We start from the raw sequence: 17,042 nt of genomic DNA on the forward strand, positions 1-17,042 counted from the left end.
CCCTCTTATACTCTCGTCTATCCCCAACCCTCATGATATCTTTCATTTTTTTACCCTCTTTTTCTGTTTTGACCTTTCCTTTGTTGTCAATTCCTGTCAATTCTCTCTTGTCTCTTCATCCTAACTCTTTTCTTAAAGTCGCAGTCTTTCTGTGGTCAAGTTTTATTGGGTCGTTTATAATTGTCTTTATTGTTTATTATGTTTTGAGTTTCTGTTCACGCATTGTCTATGACTTTGTCTTTCTTTCCTCTTTACCTTATCCTCTCCCCTTCTTTTTAATCTAACCACCTTCCCCTTCCCCCTCTCTATCCCTTTACCTTCCCCATCCATCCCTCTCCTCCCCCTCCCTTTTCCCCCTCCCTTTTCCCCCTTCCCCCTCCTTCCCCTCCCTCTTCCATTTCCCCCCTCATCTCTCCCACCCCTCTTTCTCCCCTCCCTCCCCTCTCCTCCCCCTCCCTCTTCCCCTTTCCCCCTCCCCTCTCCCACCCCTCTTTCTCCCCTCCCTCCCCTCTCCTCCCCTCCTCACCTCCCTCTTCCCCTTCCCCCCTCCCCTCTCCCACCCCTCTTTCTCCCCTTCCTCCCCTCTCCTCCCCCTCCCCTCTCCTCCCCCTCCTCACCCCCCTCTTCCCCTTTCCCCTCCCCTCCCACCCCTCTTTCTCCCCTCCCTCCCCTCTCCTCCCCCTCCCTCTTCCCCTTTCCTCCCCCTCCCTCTTCCCCTTTCCTCCCTCCCCCTCTCCCTGCCCTTAACCATCCCCATCCACCCCCCCTCTCTCGCTCCCATGGTCATAATAGCCACTTCACACTCTAACTTGTGAAGCTGCCAAGCTTTCCCTACTCTGTCTGGCACAATGCGCACTGAATATGAACCTGAATGAGTTGAATTCCGCCTCCTCTTGGGGACCCACTGTCCATTCCTCTGGGAACAAATCAATCTGACCGTTTCAACTACGTACAGTGTACTACATTATTTCATTACTAAAGGAATACCTAAAACTGCAGTTCGATTTACTCTAGATACAAGTTTGTGACTTCTGGATTTGAAGACTTACAGAACTCTTTGCCTTGGAAGAAATATTTTAGGTGATGATACCATTTAACTAGAGATCACTTGGACTTTATCAATGGAGTACTGAATATTTTGAGAACCATAGTCAACAGATTGATGGATCTTTCAAATTACAGAAGTAAAGAAAGAAAGAAAGAAATTTTTGCTATCTGGTTGTTCCCCTTTTTAATTAGCAGAGGAGAATAGTAATTCCCCAAATTCTTGATTTTGTGCCAAAATGTACTTCAGTAGACAATATCCGAGTCGAAATCTACTCTGCGGATGCTGTCATCGAAATGTACAACTTGTTGATCGATGACGAATGTGATCAATGCTACTGTCTGATAAACTGCTTTTTAAGCGAAAATGAAAGGAACATACCCTTGCATCAAGTATCTTGAAAAGTGATGGCTAGTTTTGAGATCATCTGAGGGCACTTATTGATGGAACTATATTTTTCCCATGTGATATATCCGGTGGCTTTCAATGCGTTCTGGTTTAATCAAGGGTCTGGTTTGAGACTAGGAGCTGGTGCGAAAGTGAGAGCGATTTAAAGTGGAATGGATTGCCCCTCTCTTGGCTAGGAATATCTCAAAATGAATCAGTCATTTTTAGATGTTTCTGCGATTGATCTGTGCTTGTCATAACAAATACCTGTCTGTGATACATCTTTGCAGAGCTGCGAATCTGTATGGAATATGGTACAACTAGAATGAATTCATACTCGGAATATGAACTGAAATTTGCGTATTGAATTCAAATATTGAAGAATCATGAGTAACGTCAGGATAAAAAGATATTTACCGCGCCCCAATCGTAACAACATTCCCTCATTTCTTCAACGTCGTTTTCGTTCACAGGATGGCTCCACCAATCAGCTTTCAAGAAGCGGATCGTCGTTCGCGAGTTCAGAGGGCTCCTCAACAAGGTAAGACAATTTTCATTTATCTTGTATTATTCATCTATATTTTCCCTTTTTGTCTCATCCCCCTCTTCCAAAGTAGAAAAGTGTGTAGGTCTATCATTTGTCCAAAGACCTTTTGCTTTTGAAATAGATTTTCTAATATTCTGTTTTGCATTTTAAAGTGTTAATTTTCAGTTTGGTACTGCACTGATATTTGAGTTCTATTGAGATGTACAATTTTCCTTAATTACAAGAATTTAACTTTAATTTTGCATTTTCAAGTTCTTTATTTGTTGAAAAACAACTTCATTAAAAACTTGAAAACTTACAGTACCCCTCACAATATAGCAAGATTTAAAGTTACACGTGTCGTGAGAAAACCAAGGGATGTATAAAAATGGAAGCCCATTTTTTAATGAGAAAAACATTGACTAGTGACAGTTAAGATTACATCAATTGAAAGTATGATATCTTGACATTTGAAGAAAACCTTGATAAAGGTTTTTTAATGGTCTAAAAGTTAATGCAAGATAGCCTTTGGTTTACTTCCACTGCAATTATTTTTTTCATTGATCATCTCAGTCATTTGTAAGTATTTAAATTTGTTTTGTTTCAAGAAAACCTTACATAAAAAAATATTATTTTTTCTAATGGGTCAAACATCATTATACAATAAAACTCTTTGTAATGTAACTTGCCAAGTTCAATTCTACTTATCCCTGTGCCTACCGCTCATCAATATTCATCATTAAAAAATAAGATCACTCCTGTATGATTAATACAATGAATCAACCTGTTCAATCACTGGTCTATTGGTCACCTCTCCTGTTCTTGTTTTAGTATCTCTATCATTATTTTGTCTATTCTAACTCACGCTGTCTACTCAATCTTATTCATTTCCTGTCTTATCCCTTCTCAAGACAAGTTCATTGTTTTAGTCATTTCAAAATTAAAGATGGGGTCACTATGATTGAGCCACCAGTCTAATATGATGTATGGCTATATAGCCATACCATTTATTTATTTAATCATGTAATTACATTTTTGTTATTAAAGAATTCAATTATTTAATATCAATAAATGCGATTTGTTACCACAAAAATGAATTCTCAATATCAAGAAACAGGATGAAACAATATCCAGCTTGCTATACATATGTTTGTATGCGCTGGCCATTTATTGCTCAGGAGCCCTGTTACATAAATAGTTAAAACTACGGTCACACTGCCATTATTGTAAACTACCATACAAACCTTGCTTGTGATTGGCTGCTGAGCCAGGTTACCATGGCAGTTGCCATAGTGGCAAAAGTTACAGTTGTAAGTCTTTATGAAACAGGTACCTAGTGTCGGTGGCAGATCCGGGGGGGGGGGGGGGGGGCACATATGGCCCGTGCCCTCATTTTGAGAGTCACAGTCAATATTTTTAATGTAATATGCCGTTTATACACAAGTGTCCCCCCCCCCTTTTGAGAGTCATAAGAAATATTTATAATGGGAATTTGTCATCCACACACAAAATTTTTCATTTTTAAAATTTTTTTTGCTTGTCAAATTTGATATGGGACAAAATGATCTTCAATTTTGACTGAAAATCTTTTTTTTTGCTTGTCACTTTTTCCTTGGGAACATGTGCCCCCCCCCCTGGAAAATCCTGGATCTGCCCCAGCCTAGTGTTAAACCCCCTTAAAGATAAAGTTGGTTCTAGGCCGTTAGCACAAAGCTTAGCAATCACCCTTGAACATTTATTTTACGATTGATTGCATTGACTACAATGTACAATTAATCACTTAGGTTTGTGTAGGCCCCTGGTCATGATATTTTGTGCATGGGACTACACATACAGATTCTTGGCAAGAAATCACATTAGTTCCCCCCCCCCCCTCTACTGAGTGGAGTGGGGGATCATCATTATGATTGTGAATTCAATTAAAATGGGCTTGTCATAGGACAACTTTATGAAAATCGTTGTGTCTTTACAAAAATGCCCATAGCCCAACATTTTTTGCACTGCATTGGTACAGAAACGCCCTTCTGCAATGCACTCATGAGTGCTGCTTGGAATATTTTTTATGCAAATCAGTTTTAGAATATTGCAGATTAGTACACATCTGAAATTATCACTGGGGATTCAATTTGATTGGTTTATGGTTTTATATTTGTCCTGAAATTCATGGTCCAGGAATTAAGAGTATATGCTTTCACTGTTTTTTTTAACACACAATTGCATTGCTCTGACCGTATGATTCTGAGAATGAGCTTGGATAAATGTAATTACTTAAATAAAGTTCTTTGGAGAAAGGAGGAAGTCAGATAATTAAATTGTTTGTCAGAAGTTGATTGCATCAATTTATTAATGAGATGAATATCAGGGGGATAATTTAAAACATTAATGAGAGACACCCAGCCCGATTAAGAATGACATTTAGGTAATTAACCAGGCTGCTAATCACTTCTTACTGAGAAATGAAATGTTGCAATGGCATTTTAAAGACATAAGGAGACACATTTTAAGAAATTTCAGATGGGCAGTTTTTGCTGAAGACTCCGGCATATGATCACTTTGTCAAAAGTTGACAAAATTATTCTGATAGATGGAGATAAATTTAGAGATTATTATGCTTTATCCTTTCTTGAATTCTACCCCAATGCATTTTAATCCGAAGGCACACAGTCATGCATCATGATCGATCTTGCACTTTCAACAACATTATTAAAATCAAATAATAATCTATATTGTATATAATCTGTAGGTCACTCTTCATCCAAAATGTGAACATACATACATATACATGTCTGCATTCTCTTGTAGTCAAATGACAATAGTAGAAATAAAATGATCAAGCAAAGAAAATAAATGATTGTTTATTAAAATTCAATCTACACTCTATATTCATTGAACAAGATAACACATTTTAGAAAGGATTATCTTTTGTGATTGGTTACAGCATTTGGCACATATTTACTTAGGAAATTAATTTGATTACAGGATTATCACTGTGTTTGCTTCAAAATATTAGAGCAGCAAAGGGATAATCACTTGATAATTGGAAAATTGCAAGTAATCAGAAATTTTAGAGGAAATTCAATCTCTTCACGTATTTATTTTGCATTACACTCCAGCCCTGGCAAAATTAAAAGATTATGAATAGGATCAAGTTTTTTCCTGCTAACGGGGATCTCCAAGAGAGAAACGATATGGTCACATGATCCCATTGGTAGACAGAGGTTATTCAATGTTATGTAATGGAGACAGGATTTTTTTATGAATTAAATCAGAAATAATGCTCTGACAGAAGTTCTAAGTTTTAAGTCCTGTACAGGACATTAATGATTATTTGTCAAATGGCTGTCAATCAAAGCTGTGGATGTGGTTTTTGTGCATTAATTGAACTCTAATATGCGCATTGGGCACCTGTGTGTTGAACGCTAAATATTCAAGGATTTTAAAAATAAATCCAGAACGGGCTGTAAATTATCACTGGCAGAACATACGATTCAGATTTAAACCTCATAGATGTGTAAACCTCAGGGATTTGCAGTTAAAGCTAAAAGACTTGAATTTGAATAATATGAGATTTAAAAATAATCTGTAGTATTCGAATTGAAGCCAATTTTCCACTGGTCATTATTCATAGCGCTCTGCTTTATTTTAGATTGTTTAAAATTAGAAAATTAGAGTGAAAATTTTTCATCAAACATATTCCCATCACAGAGGTTATTCAATGTTATGTAATTAAGATGAGATTGATTCTTTGTAAATTGAATCAGAAATACTGCTCTGACAGGAGGTCTCAGTTTGAAGACCTCTGTATGGAACATTAATGATTACTTTTCAAATGGCTGTCAATCAAAGCTCTGGATTTGAATGATTAATGTTGTTCTTTTTTTTAACCCTTTACTATCCTGACACCAGTAATGTTGTTAGTTGCATATTAAAATATTCATGATTGGTATTTAGGAAATTAAAGAATGTACATAAATAGATGTATATTTCTCAAATGATGCATTCAGATTGTCATATTAGAAGGGGAAAATCATTCAAAAGTCTTTTTACGAAAAAATGTTACAGCTGTATCTTCATTCTGATCTGAAAATTGAATTCATGAATTCAAAATCAAATCAGTCAAAAAACAGTTGGCATGACATATGTCATGTAAAGTAAACTTGCATGTCCATTTGTGTTTCTTGGATGCTTCTATTGCTAGATGACCTTAAAGTCATTAGGATGGTCAACACATAGCCAAATGTTTCTTGTTTTTGCTAGTGAATTTGAATAACATTTATACTCTGATGCAAACCAATATCATCAAAGCATATAACAGTCATATTTTAAGCAAAACAAAACGACTAAACATCAAACAGTCGATGGCCCTTTGATGACAAGTGTTATTGAGCTTAATTGAGTCTTGATATATATAAGTTTTGATAATAAAAATTAAAGTATGTAAAGAAGTATGATTTTAATTGAAATGACAATTTGATTCTCATGAGGAAAATATCTTCGAAAACAAATTGTTATCCCTATGTTCTTTGTCAAGATATTTGTGGGGTGAATATTGTAGAGAGTAACAACTCTAATGGGAAAATGTAAGGTCACATGATCAAAACATTGCATTCTGGGTAAATGATTGTGAACAGATTGAGAAGTGTGGAACCCAATCTCTTGCTATTCAAGATGCATGGTGGCTGTTGCATTGTTGATCTAAATTTAATTTTGATATGCGAAAGTTTGAGACAATGGATATTAAGTAAAACAAAAAGAAGAAAAAGTTGTCATGTGTGTACTCCGAAATAGATAGTTCGTGCAATTAGTGAAGATCTGTTTTACATAGTTTTTTTAAGGATGGGGATTTTTATGTTGACCATTTTAATATTTGTTTTGAAAATTACAAATATTTATATAGAATATAAGTTGTAAGAGGATGAGACTTTGGTTTCTAAAGCTTATCAAGAATGAATGATGAGGGCATGCTGTTTCTAACCAAGTCTTGAAGAGTCCACTTGGTTTTTTTTTCATTAAAGAACTTAAATGTTCACCCGAACCATTGTCATACAGTAAGGGGGGGGGGGTGGCTTGGGCTGGCTCTGGTCCCCAGGAATGTTCAAGGACTAAGAAAATATGGTAGAAAAAGTAGGAAAGGGAACAAAAATGGGAGAAATATGTAATTACTTTTTTGAATGTTTTACAAAATTTCATTTTCATTTTGGAAAGGCCAAATTTTCATTTGCTTATTACTTATTAGAAAATTCCGCACATCCACCATAATTGAGTCCCCTCAGTATTTTTTGCCTACTTTGCCACTGGTCTGCAGAAGGGCTAGTCTGTAGGCACAGACCCTGATTCAAACTTTTTACACCATAGTTGGTCTTGTGATAAGCCTAGTGCAAATACAACTTTTTCCAATTTCCAATTGAGAGAGAGAGACCTTCACTACCAAGGTCCAGTCAGAGACTGTAGGCTGAATAATCAGACCCCTTTCTTGGAGCGAAAGTTCAGTGAAGCTCAGGATTAAAATAGACATGAAACTTGTTTCATGAGTGGGGAATCTTGAAGAGAAAATGAAAGGAGAAAGGGAGGAGTGGGAGGAGAGAAAAGAACTCATCCTAGACATTGCTATGCTTCCACCGGATGAGACTGGAACAACCCTCACTGTGCACTCCTATTGAACCGTTGCCCTGTTCACATCTCGGTGAGATATGCAACACGATCTTTGACAAACCTTGTAAATCTGGCAAAACCGGGTAGCATACTGAAGAAATAATGGAGAGGAAGGGAAGGGGAAGGTGAGGGGGAGGGATGGTATGATTGCAGTAAGATATATTACAGACTGGCCCTCTAATATATGATCTTTTTTCAAGAAAAAAATGCTGTATATATGTGAGTAGGACTTGAAGAGGGAGGCGTTGCAAAACAGGGGATACATATTTGCATATCGTCGGCCTTATGCCAAAAGGGCCTTAACTGCTTTTGGCCATTCCGAGATAATGGCGTTTATAAAGGTTTTGGCCTCTCTAATAATCAAAAGTTTGTGGTCGTTTTTTTGCCTTTGAAGCCAATTTCGATAAACGTGTTAAGTTATTAAGTTTTACATGAAATGTGTTAAATTTATTATAAAATATTCAGAACCCCTAAAATCGGGTTAAGGCCCTTTTGGCATAAGGCCGACGATATATGTTTCGGATAGTCAAACTATTTTCAAGCATTTTTGTTTACAATATTAGCAATCCATCTTCTGCAACTGATTTTATGTTTTATTGTATATAGGTATGCTTTATTGTCAAAATGTATTTGTTATATTTATGTTATGTAGAAGAAAAATAAATGAATCAAAATGTGTGCATTGGCTTATTATAAATATTTTGTACATTTCATCGCCAATATTTTTGAAAAAGTGCATTTTTGTCATTAAAATCCTAGTAATGAGTACCATTCTCCACTAATGTTATTTTTTTTGTTGGTCTCTGTCAAATCTACTACCCCCCCCTCCGCTCCTCCTCCTCAAGAAGAGGTCCAATGTAATGAAATTGGTAACTCCTTGGTCCCACCCCTAAGCTGTCTTGTTAGGTTGAGGTATGTGGTTAAGGACACTTCCCCTGACAAATTGAAGAAACCCTAACCTTGTATGAATCATAAAGTGCACTGCTTAAAGGTAGAAGTGAACTTCCAAGATGCCCTTGGTATTTGAAACGAGAGAAAAAACCCACAACTTGCATATTAATCATAAGTTAATCGTCTACACTCATCTGGATTATAAAGTCCTTGAAAGCTTCTGTATTATATCAAGGGATGAATTTCCCCATACATTCGTAATTCCGAAACTTTGTTATTCCGAAGGTTCGTATTTCCGAAGGTTCGTAATTCCGAAGGTTCGTTAGTCCGAAAACGAAATGAGGTTCGTAATTCCGAAGGTTGGTAAGTCTGTAAACGAAATGATTAACAAACCTTATTTCATTTTCGGACTACTAAACCTTCTGAACAATGAACCTTATTTCGTTTTCGGATTAACGAACCTTCGGAACAACAAACCTTATTTCGTTTTCGGATTATCGAACCTTTGGAATAATGAACCTTCGGAATAACACCACAAATGTTCGGATTAACAAACCCTTTTACGTTTTTGGATTAACGAACATTGAGGTATAGGTAATTTACGTGTTTTGGAATTACAAACCTTCGGAATAAAGAACCTTCGGAATTACGAAGTGTAACCTGAATTTCTACCAAGGGGATGCTGCATCTATATTTGTCATCCAACAAGTTGTCAGTTCTGACAATTTAGCTAAGAGATCCAAGTATCTGACTGGTACTATGGTTACTGCTAGATAAAACAGACTATGTTGGGAATATTATGGGATAAAACATCTGATAAGTCCTTTCATGATTCCACCCCCTCCCCCTCCCTGGTGACCATTTACCTCACCTGGGTGAAGAGCAGCACATTCTAGATGAACATTTTGCTATAAGAATATCTGTGGATTGGGATTTGACCTTGGGACCCACAGATGTTGAGAGTCCGATTCACAACACCTTGATTCTACCACAATGGGAAAAAATGCAGGAAGCGGGAAGAACATACAGTGTTAATAGAAAGATTCAACACATTGGGTTGCCCCTAAAAACAAAAAACAAAATAGAAATAGACATCATGTTATTATTTTCTTTAGCTTTCTTAAACTTATTTGACCCATTCCTTGAATTTTTCTCCCATCATTTGAACTAACTGTACACCAGGATAGAATTTCCTTGAAGGTTCGCTTTCCTGGCAAGACATGTCAAAGAATTATCTGAAGGTGGAGCGGGGGTTCAGACTTATGCAGTCATGAAGATGTACTTCCGCTGGAAACATTACTAATAATGTATTCAATCAAAAACACGAGGAACTCATAGTCTGCAGATTCAGACTCTTATTTCACATGCAAGCATAATTCTATGAAACTTAAAAAAGGATCTAGTTATTTTTGTCCAATCTGTTTCAAGCAGGTTTTATTGGAGCATCCTGGTCTGTGCTGTATGTTTTTTTTTTCAGTTTTATAGTCTTGTATTTCAGACACATCTTTGTGCTCTACTGCCGAAAGATGTTGGTCTTTGTAGACTAAAGCTGTCATCATGCCAGTCTTTCATTGCGACCGTTCGCTTTCCTGCCCCAAGGTAAAAAAAAGTTATGAAAATGAAAGTTTTGGAAGAATGAAGACCAGTATAAAATGTTAAATTTACTTCAATAACTCCATACATCTACTTGATTTGCTAGTTCAGCCCTCTGGACTGCCATACCCGAATAGAACTCCCAAGGATTTAAAAAGCGCGAGCGCGCCCTCTCCCGTTCAGGCTTACTACCCATGATCACCGCGCAATTAGCGTCCATCTTCCTCTTTTGCTTTCGGCAAGCCACCTGTCAAGACGTGCTCAGATAAGTCTCCTAAGAGCTCAAATCTTTTTGAGCTTTGGTATATTATTTTCGCTTATCTGTGGTGCATTCTCCCTTTTATTTTCAATCTTTCCATTTGTGTGTAAGATTGTGTTCAGGATTTACACTTGGCGTGACTTTTAGACGTGTTTTTGGTGACACTTAAATTGTTTTTCTAACGTTTGAGTTCTCGTCGCGCCGCATCGCTAGCGCGTTCGCGAGGCACCGGGCTTGGCCTGCCTACGTGGCAGCAAGCCTTCACCACCTGTCATGGTTATTGTTCTTCACGTTCAAAGCGTGGTGGCTTTTGGTGCCGTTTTTGAATTAAATTCTAGACAGCCTCTACACTTTGTTGTCGAGGGTGTTATTGTCATTTCTTTTTGCAGGTTGGGATCTTCAACTCTGTTCCTTCCTTGCTTTCTGGAATTAATTTATTAAGATTTTCGATTGATTATTGATTGATTATTTCTTCAATTCTCTTTCCTTTCTGTTCTGAATAAATTTCTTAATTGATATTTTATTCACAGGCGGATCTTAATGCTCAATTCCTTTTTCCTTCTGTTCTGAATAAATTTCTTGATTGATATTTTATTCACAGGTGGATCTTAATGCTCAATTCCTTTTCCTTCTGTTCTGAATAAAATTCTTGATTGATATTTTATTCACAGGCGGATCTTAATGCTCAATTCCTTTTCCTTCTGTTCTGAATAAAATTCTTGATTAATATTTTATTCACAGACGCTTCGGGGATTGTTTAATTCGGCTTACGCAATTATACCTGATGATTGTTTGGTTATTCAATCCCCCTAAAAAAAAAAAAAAAAAAAAAAAAAAAAAAAAAAAAAAAAAAAAAAAAAAAAAAAAAAAAAAAAAAAAAAAAAAAAAATTTTTTGTTCTTTACAGGTGGGGTCTCCTTCCTGTTAGAAAATTTTTGACCTGTCCCGGAATTGTTTTCTTCGTTCAATTCCCTCTTCCCTCCTAGTCTTATATATTTTTTTATTTCGACAGGCGGGCTCTACGATTCCCTTTGAGGATTTACTGTGTCGTTCTTCCTCTTGGAATCGTTACTAGAGACGTTCCTCCCTCCTGTTCTGAATTTCTTTACCTTTCCACAGGAGGTTACTTTTTTCCTCTTGGAAATTATCGTAAAATTTCTCTTATCTGGAATTATTTGTCTCTCAATCCCTTTTCTCCCTGCTCTGAAATGCTTGTTTTTGTGTTTCTTCGCAGGTGGAAACTTCGTTCTCTTCTGAACTTGCATTCATTTTTGAATTTTTGTTTCGAATTTTTCCTTCGGGCACAAAAAAAAAAAAAAAAAAGAGAATATAGTAGGGGAACCTTGTAGGAGTTCTTTTTCAAAGTCTCCGGCCTCCTTTTTATTTTCTTACAGGCAGATACCTAAACTATTCTTAGGTTCTTCTTCCTCCCTACCCCTCCCCTCTTGTTTTGTTCTGTTTGCTCAAACAAACTCCTTTTAGGAGGAGGGAAAGACCACTCCGGTCTCCACTTTTAATCTAAGCGAGTTCTTTGTAAAAAAAAAAGAAAAAGAAAAATTCTTGTTTTTCCTTTTCCAGGGTAGAGAGAGGTATCTTTGAATGGGACTAACACAGCCCCAGAGGACCTGGTGCCCTCCACGGGGACTGTCCCGTTTGCAAGTTACAGAAGTCGGCCGCCTCCAGGCGAGCAGGAGGGACGCCGCGGTGAGCGCCCAGCGGCGGTGAGTATGAGGGTGCGTCGATCAGCATTCCGAATTTGCGGTCGGATGCTAAGAGAAGGAAGGCCGAGACTGTGGTGCCACGGTCTCGGACTAAGGAAAAAGTGGTAGCCAAGGCTTCCAAGCCTAAACTAGGTCCTGCCGCCGCAGCACCCATAGGGCTATGCGACCCACCGGCTACCGGGTCACCAGAAGTCCGGAGGGAGAGTGCGGTTCTCTCCCCCCGGCACAGGTCAGGATCTCTGCCGTATAAGTCGTCCTCCGTTGACAGCATCGGGAGAGATCGCCCAGCCCCTGACCGCGAGAGGCGTCACACAGACTGTAACCACAATCTGATCGTGACCACAATCTGACCCCGTCAGATTCGGGTGAAGTTTCGTTGTTGGCGGCCGCCCTGCCAGGGGCGGCAAATCGTAAGAGATCACCCGTGCCTCTTGTGCCTTCTTCTGCTCCGGCCACGCCGGCGGAGCCCGCAAAATAAGAAGAAGAAGAAGAGGTCAAAGGAGAGGTCGGCCAGCCCTGTTGCCATGGGCATTCCTCCTTCTGACCCTCTTATCGGTGGCCAGATGTTACAGTCATACATGTTATGCTGCTATATTCTGCTACCGCGAGAGGCGTCACACATCGGGCTGTGACCACAATCTGACCCCGTCAGATTCGGGTGAAGTTTCATTGTCGGCGGCCGCCCTGCCAGGGGCGGCAAATCGTAAGAAATCACCCGTGCCTCTCATGCCTTCTTCTGCCCCGGCCACGCCGGCGGAGCCCGCAGAGAGAGAAGAAGAAGAAGAGGTCGAAGGAGAGGTTGGCCAGCCCTGCTGCCATGGGCGTGCCTCCTTCAGACCCTTGTGTCGGTGGTCAGATGTTACAGCTATTCATGCTGCTACATTCTGCTACCGCGAGAGGCGTCACACATCAGACTGTGACCACAATCTGACCCCGTCAGATTCGGGTGAAGTTTCGTTGTTGACGGCCGCCCTGCCAGGGGCGGCAAATCGTAAGAAATCACCCATGCCTCTTGTGCCTTCTTCTGCCCCGGCCTCACCGGCGGAGGCCGCGAAGAAGAAGAGGTCGAAGGTGAGGTCGGCCAGCCCTGTTGCCATGGGCGTCCCTCCTTCAGACCCTTGTGTCGGTGGTCAGATGTCACAGCTATTCATGCTGCTACATTCTGATTTCGAGTAGTGCGGGTTCACCCCACCCTCGACGTCTACTCACCCCGCTGATGCCCCTGAGCATCAAGCGAGAGAAGTGGGCAATAACCACCAGACACCCGGGAAATCCTCGAGCGATTCTGTTAAATCGCCAGCCAGTGCACCGACTAACCGGGTGCCCCAAGATCGCGTGTGCTTTCCAGCATTTTCGTCGATCTCAGAGCACGTGTCCCAGCCGACACGCGGGGCCACCCCGGCGCTTACTGGACAACCCCCCGGTTCAGTCCATAGAGCGAGACTCCCTTTACGAGGACAACCCCTATCCCGCGGTTGACTTTTCAGTAAGCGCTCAGGCGCTGCTTGACAAGTATCTACCTCACATCTACCCTCCGAGCGGGGGTATTGATGAAGCAAGGGAGTCCATATTTTCTCGCCCCGCCTCTTCAGGCGCTCCGAGCTCAATCGGCCGAATTGGGGGTCTCGGAGAGTGACGGGGTCGCTCTAGACGAGGCGGCTCCTACGACGAGGAAGCCGCCAGCTCCGTGGGTGTAAACCCACCCCCGCTCTGCTGCTGCCCGGAAGCGCCAGGCTCCGGCGCCGCCGTCTCGAAATTTTCAAACCTCTCGAGGCTAGCGAGAAGGCAGAGGCAGGGGGGGGGGCGATTATTATGCAGGTACTCCCGAATCCGCCCTCTACGTCAAGCTCTCATACGGCGACGACTCCTTCAGCGGTAACTCTCTCCATTCTTCTCCCTAAGCGGGCCCGTAGATTGGAGGTATGAATCTCTTACATACCGCATGCCGCACTTCTCTCGTGAGAATGTTTGGCTGCTTTGAGAGGACAACCTATCACGTCCGCGGACCGTCCGCCCAGGCGACGGGACCGTCGCTTTTCTGGCCTGAACCTCACTTTCTATTCGAAAGTAAGGGTGCCCTGTCTTACTTAGCTCCTACCCTTGCAACGCCAGAGTCAGGGCTAGTACAGACACCCGTTCTCCAGCGATCGCCGCTGAAGAGAGGGCGACTCTGATATGAGCACCATCACCGCTCAGCGGTATGTCTCACTATCTCTTAGCTCTCCGAGCTTATGAGTATGTATATCGGATCTGAATGTCACGGCGATTAAAAGTTCTCCTGTGCTTAATAATCGCTATGCCTTCACCACCCGGTGCATTATGGTTATGTTAACCTATTTGTCTCGTATTCGGGCGGCTCGTACGAACCCTGCCCGAGCTGCCATCACCGGTCGTCCCCCCGGACACCGCCGGCAGCACCCGCACCGAATACGTGGAAGGAATCAGCTTTTCATATGCTAGATATCCCTCCTGTTGACATTCACAGCTGTTCCCCGAGTCTTTCCCGGTTGGGTAAACATCATCTCGGAGGAAAGTAACCGCCGTACATCTCATGAGATTGTTGGCTATGTACGTGCGTTCAAACTTGTTTAAAGCCCCAGGATTCTCTGTCGGCATTCTACGCCTACTTTCTGGGCACACCCACCGTACCGGGTCGGCGAGTTCACACCAAACTGTACACCGCCAGACCATCGGTCGAGCTCTAACTGTCTATCTTATAGACTGCCCTCTATGTGGGTCAATCTTGCGGGCGTCTCCGCCGCTCCCTCCTTGTGCGGAGTGGTCTACGGTGGATGTCTTTACCGTGCCCGTTAGTCGAATCGGCTTCTTTCTTAGAAATTTTTTCACGGCACACTCGAGTCGCCCCGCATGCTGCTTTCATCCTCCTTCCATGCAAGGCATGTGGCCAGGGTCACCGCACGACCGAGGATGATGTAACAGTGGATGGAGGTATGCTTATGCCTTCCTAACCACGATCACTACGACCCGCCGACTGTGGATGAGCCTCTCCATGTAAGTGATTTACTTCACTGGAGCTCTTCTTTTAGAAATTTAGATTCTCATCCCCCGCTGCTTAGGGCGTCATTTTTGCCGCCCCCCGCAGCTTTTTGGAGCTCCTTATCTTACCGATATCGGACTGTTCCACGCTGCCGCAACCGGCGCCGGCGGTGCTCGCTCTTACGATCACCTGAGAAACAGGCCTTGTGACTGTTTTCTTAAACAACTGGTTGTCACCGCAGACTGATGGAAATTTTGTGATTACTTCCTCAAGTCTCCTTCGCTTGTTTCTTCAAGCGAGGACTTCGACACTCTTAGCCAGTTTCCGTCCCTAACTTGATAGGACAGGGCCGTTGCTACCTCATTCGTTTCCGTTGGGAATGTAACGGTTGATGTATCATATCTGGCGATGTCTGTTCGTTTAGAGCATCTCTTGATGGTCGTTTACACGTAATATCGTGACAGATTTTTTTCGCCAGCTCCCTCTGGCGTACACTTGCTGCTGCTAGGGATTCCCCCGCACAGCGGACAGCCATCGCAGCCTAGCCTCACGGGCTCTCTCGGCGATGGTGGCTTGAGCCAAGCCACCTCTTCCACCGCGGGCACTGCACCCTCAGATGGGTGCTTCAATCAGTATGGGAGAAAGGGGATCCTGAGTTCTCTCTCGATCACTTGGTCTAACACACTTTTGTCGTGATGTGTACCGCGCTGTATCCCTGACACGCCCGGTTGAGCTGTTTTGACCAGACTGCTCTATTCTACATAGGCAACATGTCCGCGGCATTCCTTATTAACAGGATGGCACTCAGTCGCTTTCTCGACCCTTGTCTGCCTTACGAGTGGTTTTCTTCCTAAATCCCTACTCTCCGTCGTTCCTGGTCCCCTTCGGACCGCTAGTAACTTTTTACCACAGCTCTCTATCAGAATTCTGCAGATTTCTGCCCTCACGCATTTGAGACAGATATCGAATTCTGGGCGCTTTCTCCCACGCGGAGGCTTCCCCTACAGAAATTTCCAAGCTTGCGGGAAGCGTGCGACTAGCTTGCGCAAGCTTGCGGCATGCTAGTAACTAGCATGCGGTTAGCTTAATAAGCGTGTGATATGCGTGCAGAGTAATAGTTAAGCGATCTTTTAGCGAGCAGGGACTGTTCGCTAGCATGCACTCGCTTATTAAGCGAGTGCCCTGCTAGTCGCATGCTAGTTACTAGCAAGCGGCACGCTTAAATTTCGGTAGGGGTTCTGAGATATCTCGCCTTCTCAGATTGGTCGATTGATCACTTACTGAGCCTTGAAAGCTTCAGTTTTCCGATCACGATTCTTGTTGAAATTTTCAACAAATTTCGATTCTTACGCTCTAGTCAGCAGGTGATGTTGTTCTCCTGACACTAGGCCGAGGGCCCATGATACTTAGTATTCCTGAGTATACAGGGCATTCCTCTCGAGGACATTTTTGAGGGCCGCCTTTTGGCGCTCAACTAACTCCTTCACTTCTTTCTACTTGAAGGACATTCCGTCCAGCGAGGCGAGATTTGCTGCTTCGGCGCTTAAAGCAGCTCCGGCTTTTTCCCCCTCTCCCTAAATTTCGTTGTTTTTGTTTTTTCTTTTAAATTTCCTTAGGCTTACAATTGAAAACATGCCTCCCTACGGTTTGAGTCCGTGCTGGTCTAGCAAATCAAGTAGATGTATGGAGTTATTGAAGTAAATCATGAAAATACTTACCTGATTTTCTTATTTACGAGATAACTCATACATCTACTTGATACCCTCCCACCGACCCTCCGCCTTGCGTAGCAACATGTTTCAACGTATGGGCTTGCGAAAGGTGAGGAAGATGGACGCTAATTGCGCGGTGATCATGGGTAGTAAGCCTGAACGGGAGAGGGCGCGCTCGCGCTTTTTAAATCCTTGGGAGTTCTATTCGGGTATGGCAGTCCAGAGGGCTGAACTAGCAAATCAAGTAGATGTATGAGTT

General features: G+C 42.0%; 1 pseudogene; it reads left to right on the forward strand.

Moving 5' to 3' along the window:
* The first annotated feature begins 1,136 nt into the window (after positions 1-1,136).
* LOC121413848 overlaps positions 1,137-17,042 on the forward strand; it is a 76,633-nt pseudogene continuing 60,727 nt past the window's right edge.

The sequence above is a fragment of the Lytechinus variegatus genome, chromosome 4, assembly GCF_018143015.1.
Source record: "Lytechinus variegatus isolate NC3 chromosome 4, Lvar_3.0, whole genome shotgun sequence".
Lineage (NCBI taxonomy): Eukaryota > Metazoa > Echinodermata > Echinoidea > Temnopleuroida > Toxopneustidae > Lytechinus > Lytechinus variegatus.